Here is a 17,718-nt window from a genome sequence, read left to right as displayed (position 1 = left end):
GAATCTACCTCAAAGGCTGTCTCAGGTTCTTGAGACAAACTTAACACATTGCTTATACAATTAACATGGAGGATTGCTGGGGCTAGATACTTCTCCCAGGGACCACACGTCTCTCTCAGCGTCCCTCAGACCCAACCACAGCAGCAATGTCTGTATCTCCTGATGACATCAAAGCATCCACAGGGAGGGACTTGTCACGGTTGTGAGCTGGCATGTGGATGCTGGAATCGAGCCTGGGTCCTATGCAAGTGCACCAAGTGTCCCTGACTGCAGAGCCATCTCTCCAGCCCTGATGATTATTTTATTTACATGGTCTTATGATGTGGCTCAGGAAGTCCTCCAATTCAACATTATATCCAGACTTGAAAGCTTACCACCTCTACCTTCCAAGGGTTAGGATTGCATACATGTCACACTTGCTTCTGAACTTCTTTTTCCTTCATTTTTTTCTAAACATGGTTCTCATAGTAACCATGGCTGTCCCGGAACTCACTCTATAGACCAGGCTGGCTTTAATCTTAGATATCCACCTCCCTCTAGCTCCAGAGTGCTGGGATTAAAGTCCTGTGACACTGTCCCCTGGTTACCTTGAACTTCTTATCCACCTGCCTTTGACACAGAGAGCTGCACAGTCTGTGTTCCACTGTACCTGGTTCTTCCTGCATTTTAATGGTTATGAAGTATCCCACTGCAGACTGAATCCTGGCTTATTTACCTACTCCTCAGTGATGAACAGTTTGTTATGTCAAATGCTGACATTGCAATGATGTTCTGACCATTATCCTTGTCTATGAGCTGTGCATGGCCATACAACAGATTCCTTCTCATTCTTACAGTGTAAAACAATGGCATCTTTGGGTCAAGGTCTCAGCTAGAACTGTGGTGAATCCCACTGCTGGCTAAGGCTAGGGTTTCACTAGGCTTTAGTAGGGGTGGGGCAGCTTTCAAACTCAAGAAATGGTTGGATTGTCGGGTCATTGAACTAAGAGGTCAGTTTGTCCCTGGCTGCTGACTGGAGAGAGTTCTCAGCTCCTGAACACAGGGAGCACAGGGCAGCTCACAGTGTGTTGGCTGTCTGTCCTGACAGTGAGAAGGCTAGCAAAGCAAAAGGCAATGTCTTTGAACTTAATCCTGAGGAGCCAGCCCAGTCTCGTAGTGGAGTACATTTATAATCTCATCACTGGGGAGGTTGAGGCCAGAGGGTTGCCACAGAGTCGGAGCCTAGACTGGGTTACTAGGCAACACTCTGTCTCAGACAAGTAAACACCTTCCTCTTAGGCCTGATGACCTGAGTTTGGTCTCTAAGACCTATATATTGGAGGGAGAAAACCAAGTCCCTAAAGCTGTGCTCTGACCTCCTCATGTGTAGCATGACATTTGAGTGGTCCCAAGTGCTTGCTTTGTCCTGTGTTGGGGCAGGCATACACATGCACACACACACACACACACACACACACACACACACACACACACGTCTATTCACTGCTTTCCCCATGCAGCAGCTGGTAGGAGTCAGGAGGAAGCTAGCAGGCAGGCATCAGACCCCTGGTAAGGACAAGTGGGATTGATGGAGTTGCTGTGCTTTCTTACATCAGGCGCTACTGCACAAAGCACTAGCCCTCAGGCTGTGTGGCAGTTCAACAATGCGTTCAAGTGCACCACTACTCTGAACCCTTTTCGGACTACAGTTATTACGGCTGCTGCTGTGGCTTCTTGAGATTCATTGAACCAGATGAAGACTTAGACAGGTGAGTGATCCACTTCGTGGGACACTGGAGTGTCCGCTGTGGTGTGGGGACAGGACACAAGCAGAGCATGTCATGAGGCATGAATAGGAGACATTCAAATTCACCAAACATCATATATGTTGTGTTGTTGATTTTTGTTTATTTTTCTTTGTTTGTTTTTTGTTTCCATAAAGAGGTTCTCTGCGTAGCCCTAGTTGTCCTTGAAGTCTCTCTAGAGATCATGCCTGCCTTGAACTTCCAGCCTCTGCCTCCTGAGTGCTGAGATTAAAGGTGGGCAGCACCACCTACAGCATGTATTTCCCCCTCTCGTCATGTAATGAAATCTGTCCAAGAGGACTCTACCTAGTGGTCCTTGAGAGCAGAATGTAATGTATTAATAGGGGGTAATGCTGCCCTCAGTCACCAGACTAGGGCATGTCTAACCATCACATCACCCATCAAAGTGTCAGCCTTGGCTTTAAAAAGTCATCAAAAGTTCAGAATGTATAATTTTACTGTACTCCTGCAACTTTGTTCAAAAGCACTTTTTTTTTGAGTAAGGGTCTCACTTATATATATCCTGGCTGGTCTCAAACTCAGAAATCCATCAGCCTCTGCCCCCCAAGTGCTGGCATTAATGGTAGATATCATCACATTCCACAGAAGTTGCTTCCAATAAATATATGCTTAATAGAAATCACAGATTCTCGAGCCCCAGGACCATTTCTTCTGGAACATCATGTTAAATCATCCTCACATGTTTCAGAAAGACTGCAGGTGAGAACTGACCTCCTGTGAGTTCCTCTCCTGTTCCTTCCTCTCTCCAGGTGCTGCAGGACTCGTGACAACTGCCTTGCTCAGGCCAATAACCTGGAAAACTGTGCATTCCTCAGAAGGAACTCCTACACCAGCTCCTACTCATACTCATGTTCTGGGAATGAGATCACCTGCAGTGGTAGGTTTACCCTATGGAAACCTCTGAATTCTGCTTATTCTTGGGCGTCCTTGCAAGGTGCAGAAGTAACAAGGAGAGTCATTTACTTGGTCCCATTTGACATCACAACAGCCTTATCAGGTAGATACTAAAATGTGGATGAGGTCTGCTGTGGTAATCTGATTAATCTTTTTCAGTAAAAAACAAGAGTCACATTTTGGGGTAAGAACCAGAAGATCAGTGAACAGGGGTCAACCATCAGTTCCTTCCTACCTCTTCTGTTCCTCCTTCCAAAAGGCTGAGATCCTCTCTCAGCTCTGCCTTGCCGCTTCCTGTCTCCATTCTGTCTAGAGTCCTCCAAACTTCTATGGTTAGCTAGTGGCTAGCTCTGCCCTCTGACTCCAAGCAAGTTTTATTTGTTAGAACACAATCAATATATCACACAACATTTCCTTCTTTTTGTCTAAACAAAAAGGAAAGGTTTTTTACTAACATAGTAAAACCATATACAATAAGTACAGTAACTATATACAAATATATACAGGCACGAATCACATTAACAATGTCCAGGCCATTTGCTTTTGCCTAATTGAGAGGAAATACTCCATTATCTATCCTATCTTGATAAGTCCAAAGTGTTGTACCAAATTCATTTCCTACCCTAACTTGTATCACTACCCCAAAACTATCTTCTTATATCTCTCAATCTTATGTACTTTACATCTCTTTTATGAGGTGAGTTTGTTAACAAGGAAAACTATAACTGTAACTATCCAGTCTTCCACTCCTTCAGAGACCTGAGAAGGAAATATTTCCTGAGTAAACAGGAAGTGCAGAGCAAACAGCTAAGTGCTGAAAGTGCAGAGTAAAAAACTAAGAAATGACAGAAACAGTCCCCCATGGTTCCTCTGTAACCTTGGGACTTCCATCTTCAGCCAATAGGCCTAGAATACCTGACAGACTTTTCTGTGAAACAGGACCTTTAAAGGGCCACCCTACCTTGTCTTTGCAAAGTTTGGGAGTCATTTTCCTTTGTGTCCTGCTTGTCCACTTTGAACAGCATACCATCAGCAGTTGAGGCAAAGGCAGTTTCCAGCCTAGTGGTTAAGCTTTGTCATGAAGAAAGTAAACTCCATATTGCATTTCTTTGATGTCCATCATCTTCTCTGAAGAAGATTGGTCCTGTCAGGAGCAGACATGTCTCATTGTCACTAAAAAAAATTAAAATAAATAAAAAGAACCTTATATTACTAAAACATCTTACATGCCATACTCAGTATCTCTGAAGTGTTTGAAGACCACCTGTCTATCTAAAATTTATCTCTGTTTGACTTCAAAATATACTTAACATGACTACAAGTTTTATTGTAATAAACGGCTAATTACTAACCTCTATTTCTTTATTATCCTAAATAGTTTGTTATAATGGCTTTCAAGGACTAGATATTTACATCCCATTGTTAAATCAACTGTATAGGTACAATACCTTCAACAAGAATAGAAAGGTATGTACAATATATTATAATAAAAATAACATTAATTTTGCATCAATATAAAAAATCCATGCCAATGTAAAATACTTAAGGCCAGTAGTTGCTTTTTTGGTTTAAAAGTAGACTCAATAATCTACATTTTCATCCTGTCATTTTTATACCCCCCATTTTTCCTTTCAGAACAAGATCCCTGAATCTAATCTCCTTTGTTCAGCTTTTTTCCTGACCATCATCAGTAACAACTTGTAACCAAACCCCCTAAATAATGACAGATATCCATAACCCACTGAGTGACCAAAAACCACCCATCCCACCCTTGGGAATGTGGGTGTCATGCTCTTTAAATTGCTTCCTATTTGGGGGTGATGGCATCCTTAGGGGACCCTGATATTGGGGTAACTGTCCAGTCCTGGAGAGCTGGCTGTGTCATTTGTTATCCAGTCTCTGTGAACTGGGAAAGTGCAGGACTTATCTCAAGTCCTGGCTGCAGAAGGCTGTGAGGCTGGACCCTCTCACTCACCGCCTTGAAATCGTCCTTGGCAGCTTGTAGTGCAAAGCTGATCTTTGGGTGGTGTTTGTCAGCTTAGCAGTGTTACCACAATGCAGGTGCAATTGTCATTGTGGGGCCCCGTCTTCCTTCTGGAGATTTCAAAGGTCACTGTTAGGCATGGTCATGGTTCACTGAAGAAAACGTGAACATTTTAAATGTCATATGCAGCAGATCTCAAAGAGGTTAAAGGACCATTTCTTACGTACATCCAGAGTACAAAAATTTACATCCTAGTTACCTGATAGAGACTGAAACCAAAAATCATGTACAGGAAGCTAGATGAAATCTTTTTCTAGAATCACTTAGTACTCTGTATGACCATTAATATTGTGACAAAATGTTTAAATATATATTAATTGTATAAATTTTAGGATTCTATATCTATATTTTAAGAAAATATTTAAAATAAAACCAAAAAAGTATGAGATTAGTGGCAATAAACTATTCCCCTAAGTTTTGTTTTTCTTCTGTACAATATCAAGTAACTCTTCTGACATGAGACAGAGATTTTGGATTTTCCTTTTAACAAGCATGCTTGGGTTTAGAGAAGGAGAGAGCCATGCTCCAACTCCAAAGCCAGCTTGAATTTTTAATTGAACTGGGACTACAAAAAGACCATTTGCATTATAAGTCTGTAGAGAACAGCAGAAACAAACATTTGTGAAAATTAATAAAATTTTATCTTGTTGGAAATGTGATATACTATCAGGCCATATACTCTTTTTCTTGGGACATTTCTTCTGGATGATTTATCTTCTTTCTTCTGATGTTTCATGTGTCCAGTGGTCTTCAGAATCCTTAGCTGGATGCCTTCATTTTCCTGGTAAGATGAAGACAAAACCCTGTCCCAACCATAACTTTGGGGAGTTTACTTTTTGGCAAGTTATGTCAGAGCAAATGAAAAGCATTTGTTAATCTTATAAGTTTGTTTAGATTGAATGGTCACACTGTTTGATGAACTATTACCTCTTCTAATCAAGAGGTCTCTGTTGTTCAAATATAATTTTTATCAATTTTGATGGTATTGATAGTTTTTATTCTGTGGAAACAAAAGCAAAACCTCTTCCCCAAACATAACACATCTTCTGGTTTCCATTAATTCAACAGTTTTTTTTCTGTTTTCCAATGTCTGTCTACAGCTGTCATTCCATTCTCATTAATATTTAGAAAATTACAGTTAATAAAGCATTGTGCAATCTATTTCTAAAGGTCTTTACTACTACTTTTTTTTTTCATTAAAGATGTTTTAGAGTTCAATTAGATCCTTCTATAACTGTTTGCCCTGTAGGATTGTGTGGTATACCTGTAATATGCTTTATTTTGTAATATGCAAAACATTGTTTCATTGTACTGGAGACATATGCTGGAGCATTGTCAGTCTTAATTTGTACAGGTATTCCCAAGATGGTCATAATTTCTGACAAATGTGTAATTATAGAATCAGCCTTTTCAGAACTCATAGGATTTTCCCTTTGAAATCCTGAATATGTATCTATGGTATGGTGTACATATTTTAATTTCCCATACTCTCCAAAATGAAATACATCTATTTGCCAAATTTAATTTCTTTGGTTAGTTTGCAGAGAGTAAGTAGAGTTTGGTAATAAAAAAAATAGTAGGACATTTTGCTATAATGTCCATGACTTGTTGCCAACTGGTGCAAAAAATCTTTTTAAGAGACCAACCCCCAGCTCCCATCCACCCCAGAACTCCCATCTGGACCAGAGGTGAGTGCCTGGGTCATAGTCAGAGAGGCAACTGCGCCTGGGTCCCACTGCTGGACACAGGCCACCCCGGGAGGACCTGACCAACTTGGCCCCAGTTTCCTGCCAATTGGTGGACCCTGCGGGAAGGCTCCCCCTTTCCAAGACTGCAAGCAGACACTGCAGTCTCCACACCCTGCCCCCACACCCATCTGCTGGAGACCCCAGCCACTTCCCGAGACTCAGAGACCAGCCCCCAGCTTCCATCCACCCTGGAACTCCCATCTGGACCAGAGGTGAGTGCCTGGGTCATAGTCAGAGAGGCAACTGCGCCTGGGTCCCACTGCTGGACACAGGCCACCCAGAGAGGACCTGACTAACTTGGCCCCAGTTTCCTGCCAATTGGTGGGCCCTGCGGGAAGGCTCCCCTTTTCCAAGACTGCAGGCAGACACTGCAGTCTCCACACCCTGCCCCTACACACATTTCCCCGAGACCCCAGCCACTTTCTGAGACTCAGAGACCAGCCCCCAGCTTCCATACTGCCTTGGAACTCCCATCTGGACCAGAGACCAGAGGAACTCACATCTGAACAAGAGGAGCTCCCATCTGGACAAAATAAGGAGACCCCAGAGACTTCTCGAGACTCAGAGTCCAGCCCCCCAGCTCCTATCCAGACAGCACTCTCTTCTGGACCAGTGCTCCCATTTGGCCCAGAGCTTTCATCTGGACCAGAAGAGGCTCCCTAAATCTGTCAACTCTCTCTGGACCAAGTACACTGATAAGACCAAGAACGAACACAAGAGGAGATGGGCAGATGTCAAGGCAGAAGTACATACAACAGAATAAAGAGCAATACAGCATCACTAGAACGTAGCCCTTCTCCAACAGCTAGACCTGAACATCACTGAATGGAAGAAGAAGAAGAAGAAGAAAACAACCTTATAAGTACCATCATGAAGAGGATAGAGTCTTATATAGAAGAAATCAAAAATAAAGTAGAGGAACAGACAAACAAAAAATGGGAAGAAGGCTATAAAAAACTAGAGGAAAGGACAATTAAAGCAGAAGAAAACAATAAATCCTTGAATGAAAATCATGAAAAAGCAAGGGAGACAATCCAAGACCTGAAGAGAGAAATAGAAAAAATGAAGAAGACACTAGCAGAAGGAATGTTGGAAATAGAAAATCTGAGTAAACAAATGGAAACTTCAGATACAAGCATAACCAACAGAATGCAAGAGATGGAAGAGAGGATCTCTGGTGTTGAAGATACGTTAGAAGAAATACATTCATCAGTCAAAGAAAACACTAAAACCAACAAAGTCATGACCCAAAATGTTCAAGAAATTTGGGACACCATGAAAAGACCAAACCTACGAATAACAGAGATAGAGGAAGGAGAAGAATACCAACTCAAAGGCACAGAAAATATATTTAACAATATCATAGAAGAAAACTTTCCCAACTTAAAGAAGGAAATGCCTTTGAAGATACAAGAAGCCTATAGAACACCAAACAGACTAGACCCCCCAAAAAGTCCCCTCACCACATAATAATTAAACAACTAAACATGCAGAATAAAGAAAGAATATTAAGGGCAGCAAAGGAAAAAGGCCAAGTGACTTATAAAGGCAAACCCATCAGAATAACACCCGATTTCTCAATGGAGACTTTGAAAGCCAGAAGGACCTGGACAGATATAATGTAGACACTAAGAGACCATGGATGCCAGCCTAGACTAATATAGACAGCAAAACTTTCAATCATCATAGATGGAGTGAACAAGACCTTCCAAGACAAAACCAGATTTAAACAATACTTACCCACAAACCCAGCCCTACAGAAAGCACTAGAAGGAAAATTCCAACCTAAGGAAGGCAGATACACCCATGAAAACACAGGCAATAGATAACACCACAGCAGTAAACCCCAAAGAAGAGAAGTACACACACACTACCACCAAAAAATAAAAATAACAACAGGAACAAACAATCACTGGTCATTAATATCCCTCAATATAAATGGACTTAATTCACCTATAAAAAGACACAGACTAACAGAATGGATATGAAAACAGGACCCATCTTTCTGCTGCATACAAGAAACACACCTCAAATTCAAAGACAGACACCTCCTAAGAATAAAAGGCTGGGAAAAGACTTTCCAATCAAATGGTCTTAAGAAGCAAGCTGGTGTAGCCATCCTAATATCCATCAAAAGAGACTTCAAACTAAAATCAATCAAAAGAGATGATGAAGGACATTACATACTCATCGCAGGAAAGATCCACCAAGATGAAGTTTCAATTCTGAACATTTATGCCCCAAACACAAGGGCACCCACATATGTAAAAGAAACATTACTAAAGCTTAAATCACAGATAAAACCCCACACATTAATAGTGGGAGACTTCAACACCCCACTTTCACCTCTGGACAGATCAGCCAAATTGAAACTTGACAGAGACATAATGGACTTAACTGATGTTATGGCTCAAATGGACTTAATCGATATCTACAGAACATTCCAAACAAAAAAGAGTATACCTTCTTCTCAGCACCCCATGGAACCTTCTCTAAAATCGACCACATACTTGGCCACAAAGCAAATCTCAACAGATACAAAACAATTGGAATAACCTCCTGTGTTCTATCAGACCACCATGGTTTAAAGATAGATTTCAACAACAGAAAAAACTACAGAAATCCTACAATCTCATGGAAACTGAATAATGCTCAACTGAATCACCAATGGGTTAAGGAAGAAATAAAGAAAGAAATTAAAGACTTCCTAGAGATCAATGAAAATGAATACACCACATACCCAAACTTATGCGATACTATGAAAGCAGTGCTAAGAGGGAAATTCATAGCACTGAATGCCCACATAAAGAAGCTGGAGAAATCTCACGCTAGTGACTTGACAGCACACCTGAAAGCCCTTGAACAGGAAAAGGCAAAGTCTCCCAGGAGAAACAAATGCCAGGAAATTATCAAATTGAGAGCTGAAATCAATAAAATAGAAATAAAGAGAACAATACAAAGGATTAATGAAACAAAGCATTGGTTCTTTTGAGAAGATCAACAAGATAGACAAGCCCTTATCCAAACTAACCAAAAGACAGAGAGAGAGCATCCAAATTAACAAATCAGAAATGAAAAGGGGGGCATAACAACAGACAATGAGGAAACCCAGAGAATCATCAGGTCATACTTCAAAAACCTCTACTCCACAAAACTGGAAAATCTAAAAGAAATGGATAATTTTCTGGATAGGTACCACATACCTAAGTTAAATCAAGATCAGATAAACCATTTAAATAGTCCAATAACCCCCTAAGGAAATAGAATCAGTCATTAAAAGTCTCCCAACAAAAAAAAAGCCCTGGACCTGATGGTTTCACTGCAGAATTCTACCAGATCTTCAAAGAAGACCTAATACCAATACTCTTTAAATTGTTCCACACAATAGAAGCAGAAGGTATATTACCAAACTCCTTCTATGAGGCTACATAGGAATTACCCTAATTCCTAAACCAAACAAAGATGCAACAAAGAAAGAGAACTACAGACTGATCTCCCTCATGAACATAGATGCAAAAATACTCAATAAAATTCTGGCAAACAGACTCCAAGAACACATCAAAACAATTATCCACCATGATCAAGTAGGCTTCATCCCAGGGATGCAAGGGTGGTTCAACATATGAAAGTCTGTCAATGTAAAACACCATATAAACAAACTTAAAGAAAAAAAACATAATCACCTCACTAGATGCAGAAAAGGCATTTGACAAAATCTAACACCCCTTCATGATAAAGGTCTTGGAGCGATCAGGAATACAGGGAACATACCTAAATATAATAAAGGCAATCTACAGCAAGCCAACAGCCAACAGCCAACATCAAATTAAATGGAGAGAATCAAAGCAATACCATTAAAATCAGGAACAAGGCACGGCTGTTCCCTCTTCCCATACTTATTCAATATAGTACTTGAAGTTCTAGCCAGAGCTATAAGACAACATAAGGAGATTAAGGGGATACAAATTGGAAAGGAAGAAGTCAAGCTCTCCCTATTTGCAGATGACATGTTAGTATACATGAGTGACCCCAAAAATTCAACCAAGGAACTGATATAGCTAATAAAAACCTTCAGCAACATTGCAGGATACAAGTTCAACTAAAAAAAAATCAGTAGCCCTTCTATATACAGTAGACAAACAGGCTGAGAAGGAAATCAGAGATACATCACCCTTTACAATAGCCACAAATGATATAAAATACCTTGGGGTTACGCTAACTAAGCACGTGAGGGACCTATGTGACAAGAACTTTAAGTCCCTGAAAAAAGAAATTGAAGAAGATGTCAGAAAATGGAAAGATTTCACATGCTCCTGGATAGGCAGGATTAACATAGTAAAAATGACGATCTTACCAAAAGCAATCTACAGATTCAATGCAATTCCCATCAAATTACCAACACAATTCTTCACAGATCTGGAAAGAATAATACTCAACTTCATGTGGGAAAACAAAAAACCCAGGATAGCCAAAAGAATCCTGTACAATAAAACAACCTCTGGAGGCATCACAATCCCCGACCTCAAGCTCTACTATAGAGCTACTGTAATAAAAACAGCTTGGTACTGGCATAACAACTGACATGTGGACCAATGGAATCGAATTGAAGACCCTGACATTAACCCGCACACCTATGAACATATAATTTTTGACAAAGAAGCCAAAAATGTACAATGGAAAAAAGAAAGCATCTTCAACAAATGGTGCTGGCATAACTGGATGTCAATGTGTAGAAGGCTGCAAATAGATCCATATCTGTCACCATGAACAAAACTTAAGTCCAAGTGGATCAAAGACCTCAACATAAATCCAGCTACTCTGAACCTGATAGTAGAGAAAGTAAGAAGTACTCTTGAACGCATTGGCACTGGAGATCACTTTCTAAATATAACACCAGTAGCACAGACACTGAGAGAAACAATCAATCAATGGGACCTGTTGAAACTGAGAAGCTTTTGTAGAGCAAAGGACATGGTCAACAAGACAAAGCGACAGCCTACAGAATGGGAAAAGGTCTTCACCAATCCCACATCTGACAGAGGGCTGATATCCAGAATATATAAAGAACTCAAGAAATTAGACATCAAAATGCCCAACAGTCCAATTAAGAAATGGGCTATAGAACTAAACAGAGACTTCTCCACAGAGGAAATTCAAATGGCTGAAAGACATTTAAGGAATTGCTCAACATCCCTAATTATCCAGGAAATGCAAATCAAAATGACTCTGAGATACCACCTTACACCTGTCAGAATGGCTAAGATCAAAAGCACAGAAGACAGTTTATGCTGGAGAGGATGTGGAGCAAGGGGAACTCTCCTCCACTGCCTGTGGGAATGCAAGCTTGTACACCCACTTTGGAAATCAATATGGGGATTCCTTAGAAAATTGGGAATCCATCTCCCCCAAGACCCAGCTATACCACTCTTGGGCATATACCCAAGGAATGCTCACTCATACCACAAGGGCATTTGCTCAGCTATGTGTGTATCAGCTTTGTTTGTAATAGCCAGAACCTGGAAACAACCTAGATGCCCTTCAACTGAAGAATGGATAAAGAAAATATGGTACATATACACAATGGAGTACTACTCAGCAGAGAAAAACAATGACATCATGAGGTTTGCAGACAAATGGATAGATCTAGAAAAAATCATCCTGAGTGAGGTAACCCAGACTCAGAAGGACAAACATGGTATGTACTCACTCATAGGAGGATACTAGATGTAAAACAAAGATGACTAGACTGCTACTTACAACTCCAGGGAGGCTACCTAGAAAACGGGACCCTAGGAAAGACCCAAGGATCACCCAATGACAGAGAAATGGATGAGATCTACATGAACAACCTGGACGACAGTGGGAGTAATAAAGGGCAAGATTTGAGGGAAAGAAAGCGTAGGGGAGCAGGAGATCCCAGCTAGATCAAGAACAGAAAGGGAGAATGAGGAATAACAGACCATGATAAATGAAGACCACATGAGAACAGGAATAGGCAGAGTGCTTGAGAGGTCCCCAGAAATCCACAATGATACATCCTCTGTAGACTGCTGGCAATGGTCGAGAGAAAGCCTGATCTGACCTAGTCTGGTGATCAGATGACTAAACACCCTAACAGTCGTCTTGGAACTCTCATCCAATAACTGATGGAAGTGGATGCAGAGATCCTCAGCCAGGCCCCAGGTGGAGCTCCAGGTGTCCAACTGTTGAGAAAGAGGAGGGTCTGCAAGAGCGTGAATTTTTGAATCCAAGATTGCAAAAAGCACAGGGACAAATAGTCAAATGAATGGAAGCACATGAATTATGAACCAAAGACTATGGAGCCCCCAGCTGGATCAGGCCCTCTGGATAAGTGAGAGAATTGAATAGCTTCATCTGTTTGGGAGGCACCCAGTCTGTGGGACCATGATCTGTCCTTAGTACATGAGCTGGCTGTTTGAAACCTTGGGCTTACACACGGACACTTTGCTCAGATTGGAAAGAGGTGACAGGACCTGCCTGTACTGAATCCACCAGGTTTAAATGAATCCCCAGGGGTGCCTTGCTCCTGGAGGACATGGGAATGGAGGGGAGGGGCGGGGGGAAAGGTGGGTGTTGGTGTGGGAGGGGGGAGGACAGGGGAACCCATGGCTGATGTATAAAATTTAAAACACATAATAATAAAAAAAATTTAAAAAAAATCTTTTTAAAACCCTTGCTCAAAAAAAAAAAAAAAAAAAAAAAAAAAAAAAAAAAAAAAAACCAACCAACCAAACAAACAAACCAAAAAACCAAAAACCACATTGCTCCTGACATGGTGTTTCTTATGACATTCTAATGCTTCTAGCACATTTCCTACCAATAGTTGATCAGTTTCATCATTATCTTGTGCTAGCAGGACTGGTTTACCAGTGTGGGATATGATATATATTATATATAAGGGGTGATTTTTATTTCTGGTTATCTTGTAACTGAATAAATAACAAAGTCAATTCTGAACCATCTGGAATAAATTTAGCAATTTCAATATGTAAAACAACTCTTTCTGCATATTGAGAGTCAGTAACTATATTAAGATGTTCTGGAAATCTATTAATACCATGAAACAGCCTCTAATTCTGATTTTTGAACAGAATCATAAGGACTTTGAGCTGCTTTACTTAAATTTTCTGACATATAACCTGCCTTTCCTGATTTGTTTGGACCAATATAAAACGTAGGGACTACAGAGATTGATGTTCCCTGTACACCGCGAGGAAAGATCCAGTTAGCTGTCTTTAGAAACTGAATTCTCTTACTTTTACAATATTTATTGCTAGTCCCTCCCAAGAAATTACTGCAAGCTCTTTGCCAATGTTTATTTTCTGTCTGTAAAGAGGGAATTTCCACTTTAATAAAAGGTACTACAATTTCTGCTGGGTCTATTCCTGCTAATTTACAAAGCCTCACTATTCCTTTTAGAATCAACTCAGAAACCTTTTTTGCATAGGTCTTTAATGTTTTACTCTTTTTGTGTGCTAAAAATATCTATTATATGATGTTATCTTCTCCCTGTATTTACTTTCTTATTGGGGAATGCAGAGAAGATTGAATAACCAGAGTACAATCAAGCTCTGGATCCAAACAATCCACATCTGTATCCTATAATTTGTTTTCTGCCAAAGCCAATTCTCTCTCAGCCTCAGCTGATTGTTTTGTTGGACTATGTAAGTCCTTGTCACCTTGTCAGGTTTGAAATAAATTACTTAATTTTTGAGTTGTTAATCCAATTATGGCCATAGCCAGGTAATATCTCTGTGCTAAGACTAAGAGTCCACAATTGATCTCTACTGATTAGTACCTTTTTGGGTTGAAATTTTTTGTAAACCTGTTTTATATCCTAGGTAATTAATAGTGTCTCCTCTTTGTATTTTTTGGGAGCAATTTGTAATCCCCAACAAGACAAAATTTCCTTTACTTCTTCAAACATTTTTTCTAAGGTATCTATATTTGAATCAGCTAGTAAGATATCATCCATATAATGTATGGATTACAGATGGAGGAAATTATAATAAATACATTATAGATGGAGGAAACTGATTATGAAATATTTCCAATGACAGTCATCAAAAATATTTGCACAGGTTAGGTCTATTCAGTATCCCTTTTGGGAGAACTTTCCACTGATATCTTTTAATGGGCTGAGAATTATTATAAGTAGGCAATGTGAAGGCAATTTTTTTCTATCCTGTTCTTGTAAAGGTATAGTGAAGAAACAGTTTTTTAAATCAATCACTATAATAGACCATCCTTGAGGTAACAGAGAAGGCAAAGGAATTCCAGGTTGTAGAGAGCTCATCAGCTGAATTACTTCATTTTGGGCTCTCAAATCTATTAGTGTTCTCCATTTTCCAGATTTCTTCTTAATGACAAATATAGGAGAATTCCAAGGATTAGTTGATTCTTCAATATGTTAACTATGTAACTACCCCTGTACCAGCTGTTCTAAGGCCTGTAATTTTTCTGATGTCAAAAGCCATTGGTCCACCCAGATAGGTTTGTCTGTTAACTATTTTAAAGGTAGGGCTGTTGGTAACTTAAAAAGATCAGCAGCGCCAGGCGGCGCATGCCTTTAATCCCAGCACTCAGGAGGCAGAGGCAGGTGGATCTCTGTGAGTTCAAGGCCAGCCTGGGCTACCAAGTGAGTTCCAGGAAAGGCACAAAGCTACACAGAGAAACCCTGTCTCGAAAAACAAAACAAAACAACAACAACAAAAAAAAATCAGCAGCTTTTGTGCCCTGTTTATGAACAACCTGAATGGTCGGTGACTGTTCTTCATAATACTTTTTAGTATTTGTCCCAGAAACATTTGTTAGTTTGTGATTTGTTCCTGAGATTGGAGGAATATTAATCTTGGTATTCCATTGCTATAACAAATTACATCCCCATAAATCTTTTGCTATGTTAGCCAATTATGGCTTTAATTTTCCTCTCTGTCCTTCTGGCACTATACAGTTGACATATCTAAACTTTATTGTACCTGAGATAAAGTTCCAATCCCAAAAAGCTGAACATTTACCTCCTGAAGAGGCCAATTTGGATGCCAAGATTTTGGTATCATTATTGTTATATCTGCCCCTGGTGTCTACAAGACCCTCAGTTACAATGTCATTTATTCATATCTTTAAACTTTTGTCTTTGATCATGTATAGAATTTGTCAAAATATTTGCTTTACAGTTTTTCCTGGAATTTTTGTTTTATCTTCTAAAGTTGTTATTTAATCCAGAGGAGTATGGTTTTTTATTTTTATTTATTTATATTTTTATATTTTTTTATTTTTTTTAACAATAGTCATTATACATATAATTTGCTCTAGGAAGAATTTCCACAAGTTGATAGGGAATGCCTAAACCAAATTTGACATGAGGGCCCATAAGCATCCCCCCTCCAAGATGTTTCTTAATGGCAAAGGGTTACCTTGTCTGTGCCTTGCTGATTTGCATTCATTGTTCCAGGTTCTGCCTTTGCCTTATCTTCTCCAGAAGGCAGAGACTTTCTGTTTGGATTATTCCTAGAAAAATCATTGTTTCTAGGAATTTCCCATCTACAATCCCTTTTTAGGTGACCTTGTTTAGCACAATTAAAGCATCTGACATTTTGATTATTCTTCAAGCCTCTAGATATCACCTCTCTTATCCAAGCATCAACATGGTTATAAGATTCAATATTGATTGTCTCTGTGATCCATTCCTCTGTGGGTGCTGGTCTTGCCTTAAAGGCCTAATTACTCTTTTCCATTGTGAATTAGCATTTTCACATGCAAAGATTACATTATTATTCTTCTAGCTTATGGATTTGATATCATTCTATTTGCAGATGAAGTCAATCCTTGTGAAAAATTAGTGAACCTTCTTTTGGGCCCTGTATAACTTTAGTAGTAAATGACACAGTTTCTTTCCAAGTTCTTCATCTCTGTCCCAAACATTCAAAGCTGCTTCATGGCATAAAGCCAAGATATGGTCATTATATATAGACTGTCTTTATACATCAGCATAATCGCCCTCTCCAAGCAGCTGCTCTTGGAAAATTTCCAGACCTCTAGCCCTACTTCATTGTTCAATGGCCTCAGCCTCATCTTCCCACCAGGTCCTTCACTGTAATTGAGGACCAGGTTCCAATACTGTTAGAACCAAGTCTTTCCAGTCTTCTGGGATAATTCTATTACTAGTTGACCATGAATTTAACATCTGCCTCACAAAAGGAGAATGCATACCATATGAGACCATCACTTCCTTAAATCTCCTCAAATCTAACATTTCTACAATATTCCAGTCAGCTCTTCCACAGCCTTGGGGATACCTGTCATTTGACAGTTCTTCCTGTTTGGTGACTGGATAAATTAAGGTTGAGTTTTTTGATAACCTTGGGCTGTTTCTTTCTAATTTCATAATGTGATGGTAACATTGGTTCTCTCTTAAATTCCTGTCTTTGTCTGAATATCTTTATGATCTGTTTTAATTAGTTTTTCTAAGTCTTCTAAAGTATCACTCAAAATTGCATTTTTTCTTTAGTAAGTAGTTGTAAGGCTTGCATATTATCAGTCAATTTCTGATATTTGGCATTGATATCTACTAACTTTTTTAGGGATAAAACAAGAATTACTAAGCTGATAATGCTTATAATTAACATTATGTAAATCACAGCTAAGTTAATTATCCCCTCATTTAATTGTTCCATTTTATGTATGTATGTATGTATGTATTTTCATTTTTTCTTTATTGAGAAATTTTCTACTCACTCCACATATCACCCACAGATCCCCCCTCCTCCCTCCTTCCACTCCCTAGCCCTCTCTCCCAAGCCACCCAGCGTCCCCACAACCCTCAAGTCAAGGTCTTCCATGGGACACTGAGCCTAGGCAGGTCCAAACCCCTTCCCACTGCACCAAGGCTGTGCATGGCATCACAGCACAGGCAGTGAATTCCCAGAGGCCTGCTTATGCACCAGGGACAGATTCAGATCCCCCTGCCTGGGTGCCCCCCAAACAGTTTGAGCCAAACAACTGTCTTTCATATCCAGAGGGCCTAGTCCAGTCCCATGGGGGCTGTACAGCCACCAGTCCATAGTTCATGGGCTCCCATTTTTAAAACATCCATTGTGGAATCATACAGAGTCCTAACTCTGTCCATCATAATAATGTTTCCCAATTTATATCCTGGGAAAAACTCTCTCTCTCTCTCTCTCTCTCTCTCTCTCTCTCTCTCTCT

General features: G+C 39.9%; 1 pseudogene; it reads left to right on the top strand.

Moving 5' to 3' along the window:
- The first annotated feature begins 1,567 nt into the window (after positions 1–1,567).
- LOC118572229 overlaps positions 1,568–17,718 on the top strand; it is a 38,738-nt pseudogene continuing 22,587 nt past the window's right edge.

The sequence above is a fragment of the Onychomys torridus genome, chromosome 22 (genome assembly GCF_903995425.1).
Source record: "Onychomys torridus chromosome 22, mOncTor1.1, whole genome shotgun sequence".
NCBI lineage: Eukaryota > Metazoa > Chordata > Mammalia > Rodentia > Cricetidae > Onychomys > Onychomys torridus.
This window is presented reverse-complemented; position numbering and strand designations above follow the sequence as displayed.